The sequence below is a fragment of the Choloepus didactylus genome, chromosome 7 (genome assembly GCF_015220235.1).
Source record: "Choloepus didactylus isolate mChoDid1 chromosome 7, mChoDid1.pri, whole genome shotgun sequence".
Lineage (NCBI taxonomy): Eukaryota > Metazoa > Chordata > Mammalia > Pilosa > Megalonychidae > Choloepus > Choloepus didactylus.
This window is the reverse complement of record NC_051313.1, coordinates 55,243,725-55,256,662: the sequence shown is the minus strand read 5'-3', so window position 1 is coordinate 55,256,662 and position 12,938 is coordinate 55,243,725. Positions and strand designations below refer to the sequence as shown.

At 37.3% G+C, this 12,938-nt stretch overlaps 1 protein-coding gene across 2 annotated transcripts in view; it reads left to right on the top strand.

The window, feature by feature from the left end:
* Window positions 1-12,938, top strand: part of FHL5 (four and a half LIM domains 5) — a 43,307-nt gene that overhangs the window by 5,388 nt on the left and 24,981 nt on the right. Inside the window, exons 2-3 of one of the 2 annotated variants that reach the window (XM_037842706.1) lie at window positions 1,201-1,293; window positions 4,756-4,829. The gene's annotated coding sequence lies outside the window, so the exon portion shown is untranslated. The remainder of the gene's footprint in view (window positions 1-1,200; window positions 1,294-4,755; window positions 4,830-12,938) is intronic. The other variant, XM_037842707.1, reaches the window with a different exon arrangement.

The window sequence follows — 12,938 nt, the reverse complement described above, 5'->3', positions numbered from 1 at the left end:
TCCCTGCCTCCAAAATTGCCCTCTTCCATTATACTCTCCATACTGAAGCCAGAGTTACTGATCTAAAATAATTGGGCTAAAAAACAAATTTGATTTGGCCAGTCCCATATTTCAAATCTTTCCCTGACTCTACACTGACCTTAGGATAATGTCCAGACTCCCTTTTCAGAGTTAAAGAGAGGCAGTAGAGTATGGTGAATTACAGCAGAACTCCTCAGACTTCAAGGTACACAGGAACCACCTTGGGATTTTTGTTGTTGTTGCTAAAATGCAGATTCTGGTTTTGTAGGTCTGGGTTGGTGCTTGAGTTTTTGCATTTCTATTTAGCTCTCAGTGATGCTGATCTTACTAGCCCATGGGCCACACTTTGAGGAGCAAGGATTTGGAATATGCTTTCTCATGCCAGATTGGCTGGAGTTCAAATTCCAGTTCTGCCACTCATTTCTTTGGTGAACTTAGAGAGTCACTCATCCTCTATATGTCTCATTTTCCTTGTCTATAAATGGGAATGATAACAATGTACCTTCCACTTAGGTTTGTTGTGAGGATTAAATGAGATGGTATATGTAAAACAGTTGCAATAGTGCCTGGCACAGAGCAAGGGCTATGATTATTACAAATCAAGACCCTGAATAATTTGGCTTTTACATTCTTCTCCAAACCAATTTCTACTGCTGCACTAATGCCCACCTCCCATCCCCCAGCTCCACGTACTCTCACACTCTATTGTTCAGCAATGCTGAATGCCCTTCAGCAACTTAAAAAACAAGACCAACGCCTCTTTTCTGTCAGGCCTACAGATGCTTTTCTATGGAGCACTCTGCATATAGACATAGTTCACCTCCTCCTTCCAGGTAGAACCTCAGTCACCCTCACCTTTCAGATCTCAGCATAGGTGATCTGTCCCCTGGAAAATACTATTTTCCTCCCAAGTCCATGTTTAGTTCCACTTTGATGTATTCTCAACTAAAAATGGAGAGGGGAAACAGAAAACTATGAGATCTGGGATGAGAAATGGAAAATAATGGATATAATAGGGTGAGCTTCTATTCAAAGGGCTCTGGATTAGATTGTGAGCCCACTGGAAACACAATATATTAACATATATATTTCACAATATATGCAAAATGTATATTTTAATTTTATATATATATATTCAATAGTACTTGTTCTAACCCACATATCATTTATTCTCTTTAGGTAATGCTGGGATAGCGAAAACTGAAAGCAACCTGTTCGCCACTGAAATGACTGTTCTCTGAGCTCCAATTTGGGTACCTTATTTTCATCAAGGTATTAGCTTGTTTATCTGAAAGTACAGATATCTGATGAGGTTAATGTGAATCCAATCTCACAGGGACTCATTAGCTCACCTGAGATGCTGGGGTTTCTCAACCACAAGAAGTTTTGGACTCACCAAATAAATAAACAGAGCTAGAAAGTTAATGCAAGAGCAATAATGTGATTTAGAAAAGGGAGTCAAGTATTTGAAGTCTGGTTGACACAGAAGTCGTCTGTGAACTTGGACAAGTTAGTTTGTGCTTGACCTTAAAGATGGGATAGTAACAACCATCCTGTAGAATTTTGTATTAGAGTAATAATAACAATAGTCATTTTAGTGATTTCTTGATATAAACCTGTCGCTACTGGTTCTGAAACCCACCACACTTGATAGTGAGCAAAGCTTTGAGAAATTCTTCTGCATATTCATATTGCCAGAGCAATACTCACCAAAGAAATTCTGAGCTTAATTTTTCAGTAGCTCATTTTTAGGTATCAGATTCTCCCATCACATTATTTCAGAATACATTTTTTGGCATTATTTCCACTTCCATTTGCAACTATAGCACTTGAGATGGTGGTGTGGAAGTTGGGTGGGTAAATGGACTTTTGGGGTTATAGTTATATAGCTTGATTCTACTTTCTTTAATGATTTTTTACTGCAACATGTCATCATCACACGACTTATAATACTTTCTAAAAGTGTTAACACTTATCTTGATCATGGTAATCAAACTATTTCTCCTCTTTTTTTAAGAAATTAAAAATCATACAAACATAATTCATTCATTCACACATGCATTCACTCATTCATTTATCAGTTAGCATAACTGAATAATACTTAACATAACTAAGCCAGTAAGTATCTACAGAAAACTCAGTCAATATGTTCAATTTGCTTCATATAATTAATTTCTACATTGTTGTACTGATGACCACCATTTCATGAAGCTCCTGTGGACAATGGGTTTTCTATCATAAATTTTGAACAACTGCCTCTCAGTATGGAACTAACAATACTTGCAATCTGGGATAAGAATTTTTCTTCACAAAAAGATCAACACTTCTTTAACAGATTCAAGGGTAAAATTTGCATTTGAGAAAATAAAGCATCTGATAACAAGCTGCTACACTACCTAAATTAAGATTTTTATCATGAAAAAGGATTTTTGGTCTTGTAATTACCTTCTATCCATTCATTCGTTCCCTTTAACATTTTTATACTTACACTATTACAAAAGAATCCAATCTCTGGCCTAGAATTTTTGAAAAATTGAACAATTTTATTCTAATTTTATTTTTTGCAATATTTTACTCAATATTTTATTTTTCCTTATTATCAAATTGATACATTATACAGTGTGCTTAAAAGTACTGAAAACTTTTAAAAAATTTTAAAACCAACCCAAAATCTCATTCAAAAGGCAGCTACTTTTACTATTTCAGCATATTTTCTTTTAAACATTTTATCTACTTTAAATATATATATGTAGTTGAGTTCACAACTGAATATTTGATTATTCAAGTTCATATCCTTATAATTAGCTTATATGGCCTACATATTATTCTCTCCCCTCTCCCTCTGCTGTATGCATACATACCAGTGCAACAAACAGCCTTGAGAATGAAACCACCTTTAGCATAACGTATGTGTGGATTTGAAGGTTCTGCTTACCCATGTACCACTCCTTTCAGAGTTCTGAAACAATTCAGAAAGAGACATAGGTGCCATATATGGGCCAAATTGTCCCTTTAGTAGTGTAAAAGCTGGATTGGAAAACAAAGCTTGTGTCCAAGACCAAGCCTCTCCTACTTGCAGCCTGAATTGAACTTATTGCCAGTGGCAGGTGGAGAACTTGCAGTCCACAGCATGCCTTGATGGTATGGGGGAGCAGCAGCAGGCTCACTCCAGGAAGAGGAGTACAGATTAAGCCTGTGCACTCTCAGTTTCCAATGGAGTGAGGGAGAAACAGTGTGGGCTTTGCCCACTCGGCAACTAAATCACTTCTCAAGTGGGGTAGAGTGAGTGAGCAAAGGGAGGGATTTTATCCCCAGTACTTTCCAAATACGTTAAAAGGTAAGCACAGAAACCTGGGGGAATGAGAGGTTCTCTCATACACTCCTTAATTCAAAAAAGCATTTCTGATTTGTTATGAAAATTGTTGAAATGCCAACTAAGAGAAACCTGCTTTCATAATATAGTCTTCAGTTGGCCAAGAAGAAAACAGTAGCATAAATATATTCATAGCAATGTGTAGTTGAGTTTTTAAAGCTCTGGTAAGTAAAAAGATTTGGTTTTATATATCAAGTTTCTATTATCGATGTGTGGAACAAATTCTGCCTTCCGGGTGCAATCCTTCAAGCAGCCACAGTCGTTCTTGCTGGCTTGTGCTCCACGCCCCGAGCCATGCTATTTCACTACCTGCATGACTGCACAGCCCCTCTGTTTATGAACCTTCTCTCGCCTTTTCTTATTGACTAACTTCTATCCAACCTTCAAGGCACAGCTCTAGGAGCCTTATTTGAAGTGTTCTAGAAATCTCCTGAAATTCCCAGAGTTCCTTGTATATACCTCCAAGTATTTCTACATGTCTTCTCTCCCTCCTTTCCTCCTTTCCTCCTATTGAGGGCTCAGCACATACTGATAATATGTTAGACACCAGGAATCTGTACAACATAGTATCTGCTTTGCCTGAAGCTTACAGTTGAGCAGGAAAGACTAGTAAACTAGAGATAAAGCATACGGTGTATGATGACCATGAGCCATGAGAATATATAGCCAGAGTCCTAATCTGATAGAAAAGTAACAGAGTAAAAAAATTGTGACTCTCTCCCATATCAGCATGTAAACTTTCATGGGTCTTAGTCATGTCTTAGTTTCACTGCCAAACATCATGGATGGTGCAGAGTTGGCACTCAAGAACGCTTTGTGAAACCTACAGAACTGAAGTAGAGTGTGTTCAGAGAACTGCTTGATACTGTAGGATTAAGAAGTGAAAGAGCCAGACCAAGGCAGACGCCAGACTGTGAAAGGTTTCAAATGCTATGCTAAAGAGCTTAGATTATGAAAGTCACAGAAAGCACTGTGACTACAATATAGGTCATTTAATGACTCCAAGTCTGCCTCCTTATTTATAAAATGGGAGATAATGGCTTTACTCTTCTGTTTAGTGCTAAACCGTTAAGAGTCTATGGCCAAAATCTGACTTCTGTCTTCTTGCATTCATTCAACACGAATTTGTGCCGGCTCTGATTTAGGTGCCAGGGACACAGCCCTGACCAAGACAAGAAAGATCTCTGCTCTCATTATGCGACATCTTAGTATTCTTTAAGAATTTATATATCAAGCAGTGTTTAGGGTGAAAAGTAAAATAACACTAAATTGTAAGGAATATTTATCAACTAATACTGTGAACATTTGGTCTCCAAGGGAATACTAAAGGATTTCCTCCCCCACCCCTACTTTATACACAGGATTAACGTAAACACCCTGAGATCCATGTGTCCTGTTTCCAATGCTGTAAACCTGTAACTGCTGAGTGAGGACTGTGAGTACTTTGACTATAATCATTTTCCTTTGATGGATGCTGAGATCCAACTTTGCCTAGGTCTCTGAGACAGAGAACTGATAAAAATTAAATTAAAGCTGGCTTGAAATCAAAAATGGTCAACTCCTCCTCTAGCAACACATTTTTAAACTTACTTTTCAAAAGAATAGCTGGTAATTATTGATTAGTGTTATTATCAAATTATAAGATATAGCTGTTCTAGTTTGTTAATGCTGCCAGAATGCAAAACACCAGAGACGGATTGGCTTTTATAAAAGGGGGTTTATTTGGTTACACAGTTACAGTCTTAAGGCCATAAAGTGTCCAAGGTAACACATCAGCAATCGGGTACCTTCACTGGAGGATGGCCAGTGGTATCCGGAAAACCTCTGTTAGCTGGGAAGGCACGTGGCTGGCGTCTACTCCAAAGTTCTAGTTTCAAAATGGCTTTCTCCCAGGGTATTCCTCTCTAGGCTGCAGTTCCTCAAGAATGTCACTCTTAGTTGCACTTGGGGTATTTGTCCTCTCTTAGCTTCTCCGGAGCACGAGTCTGCTTTCAATGGCCGTCTTCAAAATGTTTTTCATCTGCAGCTCCTGTGCTTTCTTCAAAATGTCTCTTTTGGCTGTACTTCAAAATGTCACTCAGAGCTGCACTGAGTTCCTTCTGTTTGTCAGCTCATTTATATGGCTCCACTGATCAAGGCCCACCCTATATGGGTGGGGCCATGCCTCCATGGAAATTGTCTCATCAGAGTTACCACCCACATTTGGGTGGGGTGCATCTCTATGGAAATACTCAAAGAATTACAATCTAATTAACACTGATAGTCTGCCCACACAAGATTACATTGAAGATAATGGCGTTTGGGAGGACATAATACATTCAAACTGGCACAATAGCTCTGCCTTTTATCTTCTTAAATTACATTCCAGTAGGTGGTAAATTATTTTGCTTCAGACATAAATACTGGAAAAACTAATTAACATCGACTTCTACCACCCGACCGAAATACACTACACACACATGTATCACACACCACACAAACACATACATCCACATGGACACACACACCACCCTCATTCACACACCTCTATCTCATTTATTAGGTGAGGATCCAGAAAAGAAAACCAAATGTGGTTTGGGGCATTTCTGCCCAAATCCCACAGTAAACCAGTAATAACTAAAATAAACAAAAGCAAAAAGAAAAGTACTTGCCTTGAATGTTGGACGGGACATGGAGCTCCCTTTGAAGATAATTGTTTCCTCTTGTACAGCTAGAGGAGGCACAGCTTCAGTAAAGGATCAAACCTGCCTGTTCATGCCCATGAGGCTGTTACCTGGTTGACAGTTAAAATCTGGAGTGTGGGATGGAAATAAGGAAATGGTTTTCATCTTTTTTCTTTCTATTTTTGAAAAATCACAGCAGTAAACAAGCCGCCATTTTGAATGAACTCCTCTCCCCCAAAACACACACTTATTTATGAAAATAAACAAAAAAAGTAATGGCTTCTATTAGGATCCTAGAAGTCTGAATCCTGGTTGAAACTTTTTCACTAACTGCTTTATCAGCATAAAAACAAACCCCACTTGCCTTTCTGGACATCAGTTTTTGTTCTCTTTAGATGAGGGGAACAAACTAGACAACTTCACATATCCCTCCTAGACCTGATAGTTCTGTAAAAAATGGGCCTGGATCCAAAGTGAACTTTTTATAGGGAAGGGAAGATATCAAAATGACTGCGGCATTAAGAGGCCTTATCTCTCATTACCTTGTACCATATTCATAGGGGTTGATTCCTTTTCCTGAGTTTCCCTACAAATAGTTGTTTTCCTCTTCTGTTTCTCCCATGTCTTCAATTTGAAAAACAAATTGTGTAAAATGACCAAAATGGTGGTATATGCCAGATTGTCTGTAAAGGGGTCACTAAAATGGCATCAAATTTTGGCTGATTGTAAAGAAAGTCTCTTCCATTTGTAGTTTAAAAACTACTCCCAAATAAGTCACTTATTACAAACTCATAATCTCATCTAAAAAGAAGCTTGTTAAAATTAATTGGGATTACCAGTGTGGGTATTTTTTATAAAATTTTTTTATAAAATTTTTTATAAAGTTTTTGCAAAATGTTTTTTTAGAAGTTATGTTCCATTTTTCCAAATTTTTCTGGAAAAGAATATTTACTAGTGGAATGGATACCCAATTTTGGGACTTAGTTTCCATGTCTGTAAAATGAGGTATTGAAACTGATCTATCCTTTCCTGGTCTTATGTTCCATGATCAAGAACAAGTAAATTGAGCAAATAAGCTTAGTATTTTTATTTGGGTTAAGATTTCATTTAAGTTTCAGAAAAGGCAACTCATGCATTTGGCACAAATTCAAAAGGTGCAAAAGACTAACAGTGAAAAGTAAATCTCACTACATCTCTTGCCCTTTGTCACACATGGTTTCTTCAAGAGTGACTTTAGGTATTTTTAAGTTGGATGTCTTCTGATGGTAAGCAAAGTTTGGTTTTAATCAGTACCATATGTTACATCACTATGAGGATAAGAAATTATGTATATTCTTAAAATGTTATTATTTTTCATCTACCATTACTTTATTTCCTATAGGCTTTCCTCTTCAGCAATGTTTATATTTGAATACCTCAAATATACCTTAAGGCATTTTGATATTAACTGTCTCATTTGCTCTTAAAGCACCATCTATCTATGGACATAATTTCCAATTTTAAACATACCTTGCAGGGCAGACTATAAATGTCATGTTTTTTCCCCATGTTTTTAGCTTTTGCCAAAATGTCTAATGGATGCTGATAATGGAATTTTTAAATAATGTTTTACTGTATCTGTCCCCCCAAAACCCTGAAAATGGCACCCGAGAGTTAAGAATTTGGAGGCAGATTAGCAACTTCATGCATACAAGGGGCACATGCATGTGCTTCATGACCAGCCTTTAGTGATGGGCTGCTGGGTTGCAGAGCAGTGCCTGGGGTTAGGGCCTGGGAGAGCTCCCTGGCTCAGAAGTGTAGCCCTTCCCCACCCAGCCCTCTGCAGGCTCAGTGGGAGTATAAAGCCTGCAGTGACCACTGTTTTTGAGAAAGTGAATCCCTATTCCACACCAATACCTGTCAGCCAAATTGCTTGTAGACTTACAAAGGAGTAGGACCCTTGTATCCTTTCACTTGGTCTGCAAGTAAGAAAGGTGCCATCTCTAGAGTCTCCTCCCTGGATATCAGGGAAAGGATGCTCACCCCACTCTCACCTAGAGGGTTTCTAGTCACTAGCGAATCATGATGACGTCTTCTAACAGAAAATTCCAAGACAGAAAGGTGCTACAGCCCATTTTCTTGGCCTTGAGCCATTATCAATTTCAATAAAAGTAGAACTCCTGTAAAAATTACCATAAGTTTTATCTAGGACATTTTTTAAGATCCCCAGTAAGTGTTGGGCACTGACCAGCTCCAGTCACTACAGAAATAAATAAAACACAATGGTTGCCTTCAATGAGCTTACAGTTTGGCTATAAAAAAATTAAACAACAAACCCCCAAACATTTATAATATGAGGTAAAATATAAAATATATCTAAGAGAAAACAAAAAGGGCTTTCATTAAATGTATCATAATAATTCATTAAATATATCATAATCATAATAGTACAACTTACAAATGTGCATTCATAACATTAGTATTCAAAAATGTCTGCAGCTTTAAAACCAGAGGAGACAGATGCTTCTTATTTGAGAAGGTCCAGAAATGAGTTCTTCTTTAATCATTGTGTTTTATGAATTTGAAGATGATCATAAACCAACAGAATCTATAGCACATATTAATGCCAGGATATATAAAAGTCAATATATTATATGGTTAGACTTAGCATATTCTCGGGAAAGAATGAGATGACTGATTGTGTAATCTAATTTATTGCTCTTAGTTGAATGACTGAAAGTTCTTCCTAACTAACTTTAACTGGAGTTGCTATTTAAGTTAGTGATGGATTTTTAAAAACTGCTTCATAGACTTTATTAAAGAATATATAATCTGATCTTCAAAATAAAATTCATGCTTCATTTTATTGGACAGTATCAAGTACTATGTATTACAACATAGAAATGGTTTATTTCTTAAATTTTAAAAAAACATGTTTGTTTAAAAGAAAATCATAGAAAATCATTTGTGTTTGATTATTCTATATCATGTGGACTTGTAGTTTTAGTTTTTTGCAATTAGCATGTTCTCCATGCTGATAATGCATCTTCTCCCAGGCCATGGCAACTTTTTCTTCAGATCCTATGTATCCAGATGCCTGGCCCCGTGGGGGTTATTTAGCTGATTATTACATGTTACAGATGCAGCCCAGGTTACAGGTTCAGTCCTTGGCAGCCTTGGTTTCTATAACCATGACCACACTTCTTGCTAGGTAGCTTACATCTGTCACTAGATGCAAGATGAAGTTGATAGAAAAATGTAATTGGATGCATCACTGGAGCCCCTTTCTCACTGCTGAGAACCCACTATTAGTTTTCAGATACTGATAGTAGTTAAGAGCATGAAGGAGGTTAACTTCAAATAGAAAGGAAGATCATAAACACTGACACAATTTGAGGCAGTCCCCCAAGGCATACTTCGTGAATTTTCTGGAGAATGTACTGGGCAGAAGAGGGAATCTTTACTGATTTATATGATACCTTCAGTGTCCTTATAGACTTCCTTTGTGGGAAACTGGATTTACTTGGCAAATTGATATACAAGAAACACTTATCCTGACCTACCAAGTACTAAATACTTTTAGGTACAATATCTCTTTTAGTTCAATTCTTTCCTATACTAAACCCTGGCACTAACTCAGTTCCTCAGGCAAGCCTTTGTGGAGACACTGAGGCAACCTAAAGACTGGATTTGCTCTCCCAGAACACTTTTTCTAGGCAAAATGCAGCAGAGAATAGAAGGACAGACTTCGAACTTACACCTACTGAAATGATTATGGGTATGAGGCACAATTCATTACATCCCTCTGGTTCATTTGGGATAGTAATTGTAGAGACAAGCCTACTGATTAGTTTAAAAGTAGTAAGTAGGGATCTGGATAATCCAGTTTCATGTTAAAAGGCAGTACTTTTTGTCTTGAGAATTTTCTTGTACTGCATGAGGAAATATCAAGCGAAAGTATTTTTTAAGGATCCTAAATTTGCATTTTATAAAATAATAAAAAGGTTGATAAAATATGGTTATACTTACACATTACCATGAACTATATTTTACCTTTATTCTAGTAATAACTGCCATAATTTACATGATTCTGAATGTAATCCCTCCAAGAAAATCATATGGAACAACTTTTTTCTTTGTTAGTATCCACAGAACAAATTAACCAGATGGAAAGCTCTAGTCAGCTGTTTTGTTTCATGGGAGAGTGGTAGTTCATCAGCTCCCAGGAGAATTCGTATTTGACCTCTCCACACAAGGCATTCAGCTTCCAACAAACTGGGCTTGTAAATATATCCCTAGAGACTAATATCAAACATTCCACCACAATTCTGTGATGCTTGTTTTAGGTTATTTTTGATTGATGCCCTGAAGTTATGGCTTTAGTTATTTTTAAAAATGTTTGTTGAGTATTTTTTTAAATGTAGTGGTCAAGGAGGGAAGAAAATAGCATCCTTTAAAATGGAAACTATAGTTATAGCTTGTTTTTCATCAAGTCAAGTATACCTACAGCAGACTTACCCATGACTTTTCATTCTTGCATCTCATTTGATCCTTGAGTGGAATCATAAGCTGCTGATATCATTGTCATTTCATAGCTAAGGAAACTAAGGCCCAGTAAGGTTAAATGACTTCCTTAACAGCGGACAAGTTATATGTTAGTGCTAAAGCAACCAGAACAAGAATCTGCAGCTTCTGATTTCTAAGGTCTAAAGACATTTTATCTTTAGTTATAAACCAAACACAGATAAGGAAATGTACACAGTATCTTCTCAATTCTATCCTCATTACCAGAAAAAATAAAAGGAAAAAAAATCCCAAAAGTAGAACCTAGTTACTGGTTAATGCTAACTCATTCATATTTTTAAAATATGTGAATTTTATATTTTTCTGTTGTAGAACATGTACTTATGCCATCTGGCCTGTTTTACACAGGCTTTGGAGGATTTTTTTTTTTTTCATATATCTCACTTAACTCCCCTAAATTTCGTCAATACTTCAGCTAACAATACTCCCACAATACTTCAGCTAACATCATAGGTCCCGTAGACAATGACCTTGCAATCCTGGTGAGGACATATGTTATGCGTTATGCACACAGACCCAGAAAGATCGACACAGCTTCCAAAGGGGAATAGAAGCATCTGATCAAATAGTTCAAAATTTGTTCTGTAGAAGCTTATTGGTGTCCTTAGTTTAGAGAAAAACCCTTTAATAATGTCAGCAGCTTAACCACCTATTTCTGCTGTTTCTTTGATATCCTCCTCAGCTAGTATTCCAAGCACATTGTCATCTTCAGCCACCCTTGCAGGGAAAGTGAAAGGACTCTCTCTCTGGCACAGACAAGCCCTTAGAGATTGACCCAGTGTTTCCTAACCTTTATTCTCTGCATTTGACACATTGGCTGCATATATAACAGATGTGAATTAATTCACTATTCAGGTGAATGTATAGCAAGTGAATTCTTTTCTCTTATATACTTCAGACTTTATCCTTTATTATCTTGATAGAATCCTCTTTGCATATGCATTTTCACCAGTACTTGTCTTGGATCTGAAGTTCTTATAGAACAGGTGGTTTTATTCATTCATTTATTCAGTCATGAAGTATTTACTGAGGTGCTGCTATGCCAGGACCTGAGAGACACGGAAGAATTAAGGAACATCCTAGTTTGTTGAGGAGCTAACAACGATCGAGTGAGAGAGAGTGACACAGGACAAAACAACTGTTACGAAATGTGGTAAAAGGAAGACAGACATATGTATGAACTGATGGAGAGCAACTGCTCTGTCCTGGTAGAGAAAAGAAAGCTACAGAGACAAGGATTTTTAAATGGGCTTTGATCAGTGAGATGAATCGTGAGGTTGACAAGATAGGTGGGTGACAAGAGGGAGTGCAATACAGATGGAAGGAAAGTTATGTGTGAAGGCCCAAAAGCATTACAGGATGTGATGCTTTTGAATAATAGGAAGTCATTGAAAGTGGCTAAAGTATAGGTAGAGTGTGTGCACTGGAGGGTCTAGTGGTCGGAAAGGGCTGGAAATAGTATGAAAAGCAGACAAGATAGCAAAGGGCCTCTATGTTCAGTTATGGAGTTTAGGCTTTATTGTACAGTCAAAGACAGTGTCCCTTGGAAGACTCTTTTTCAAAGTTTTTCACCAGAGAAAGGACATGTTCAGATGAGTCTGAGAAAGAGTTTTCTTGGGCATTCTGAAGGATGTTCTGGAACCCTCCAAGGACATTGAGCTTTGAGTTAGACAACAAAAGTCATGCAGTAGAAATGTCTTTGGTTCTACTCAATAGAGTAAGAAACCTTTAATAATATCTTCAGTTCAAGGTAAGCCACCACACACCAATCAGAGAGATGAGGAGGGCCTAAACTAATATTTTGGGGTGTTTTTAAAGTAGAATCAGTAGGTTGTAGTACCCAATAAACATGTACAGGATGGGGGCTGGGAGGGAGGAGAGTAGGATGATTGAAACATTTGCCTTATGAGACTAAGTGAATTGTGTAACTAAGCACTGTAGAATGTTTCTTTAACTCTTCATAGAGCATAGAGTCATATACCTTGCTCAATGAGGCTTCAAAAATGCTCCTGACTGGCTATCAGCCACCTGCCTGCCCTTAGGGCAGTAATTCAAATTAAAATCTTAAAAGAGAGAATGGGCACAGGTAAATCCAGTTAAGTGTAGTTTGAATTAAAATTCTTCATCCAGTTTTGGTCTCTATCCAAGTTTGACATATCAATCTCACAAGTTTCAAAGACATCAACATTTTGTACTGACATTTCCCTGGAGCATTTTAATATTCCCCACACTGCTTAGACTGAAATTCTGCCAAGTTCTTCCCTAAAGAAAAACAGAAACAAATCTACTTTACAGAATCAGTGAAAGACTGGAATGGG